The 1173-nt window shown below is 64.2% G+C and overlaps 1 protein-coding gene across 1 annotated transcript in view; it reads left to right on the top strand.

The window, feature by feature from the left end:
* The first annotated feature begins 285 nt into the window (after window positions 1-285).
* The window catches only part of SYNDIG1L (synapse differentiation inducing 1 like), a 12519-nt gene continuing 11631 nt past the window's right edge, over window positions 286-1173 (top strand). The window contains exon 1 of the mRNA XM_042048085.1: window positions 286-420. The gene's annotated coding sequence lies outside the window, so the exon portion shown is untranslated. The remainder of the gene's footprint in view (window positions 421-1173) is intronic.

Raw genomic sequence — 1173 nt, 5'->3', positions numbered from 1 at the left:
GCCCTGCCCATCTCCTTCCCTAGCCAGTGCCCCAGCCCCTCTGGTAATGGGACCTTGAGACCCAGCTGCCCTGGTACATAGCCCATCAGCTGTCAGTTCAGCTCCTGGAAGAAGCTGGGAGGTGTTAGAGACAAGCCTGGACCTTCAGAAAGTCGCATTGTACCGAGAAGACACAGCGTGGTCCCCAGGAAGCCTCAGTGTGGGCTGCGGAGGGTGACAGCTGGGTAGTGTTGCTGGTGGACACGGGTGGCTGTGGGTCGCACCTGAGTCTGCCTGTCACGGACTGCTCCTGGCAAAGCAGCACAGAGGATGGGTGAAGGCAGGCAGCTCTCTGCCGCTCAAGCAGGTCGCTGTCGCTAGACCAGGCTCCAGCCGCGTGTGTATCTGCCAACAGTCGTCTCGGTGCTGGGTGCTCCTGAGGTGGGGAAAACTATTAGGGGGACATCTAGGGAGTTTAGGAATAGCAGGGCATCGGTGCAGGGCTCAGGGAGCTGCCGGAGCGTGAGGGAGCATCACGGGCTCCCCGGGACATTTGGGGGCGTGGGGGGGAAATGGGCGCAGGAAGAATGGGCTGTTGGGGCTGTGGTGTTGACTCTTGCTGTGCTGGTGCAAACCCGGGTTAACTCCACTGAACGGAGTGGTGCCCAGATACGTGTGAGGCAGATCAGCCTTCCACCCTGGTCCTTACGGAGCAGGGCAGAAAAATACCCGACTGAGCCAGCAAACGAGCTGGCTGTCCCTGGGGTGCAGCCCTCAGGCCGGGCTACCTGTCCCCTCAGTACCGGCTCGGGCACCGAGAAATCGCTTTTATCCTTTTCCTTTAAACTCTGCTCGCTGGCACTGGGTCTTTCCCTTGCTGGGGGAGTGGGAAGGGCTGTGCCCTGGGAAATGCAGCGATCCGAAGAGAAAGGAGAGAGTTTGTGCCGTGTTGTCGGAAGCAGCGGGAGAAGCAGTCACGTCGGGAGCCGCAGCACGACTCCCGTTAGCCAGCCCTCGAGCCGCTGATCGCAGCAGCGGGCGAGCGCGGCTCTGCGGGCGCGGAGGTGAAGCGCGGTCCGGCCGCAGCCGGAGCGCTGCGCCGCTCCCCCCGGCACCGCGCGGTGCTCTGCGCTGCCGCACTCCGGCGCCGGCCGGGGCTCCGCCGCTCCCGCCGCTCCCCACGGCCGCGGCCGG

Source organism: Corvus kubaryi, unplaced genomic scaffold (genome assembly GCF_017639235.1).
Source record: "Corvus kubaryi isolate FWS band 111438036 unplaced genomic scaffold, C.kubaryi_AGA036_p1.0 66, whole genome shotgun sequence".
NCBI classification, from domain to species: Eukaryota; Metazoa; Chordata; class Aves; order Passeriformes; family Corvidae; genus Corvus; species Corvus kubaryi.
Note: the sequence above shows the minus strand (reverse complement) of the source record. Positions and strands in the feature narration are given on the sequence as shown.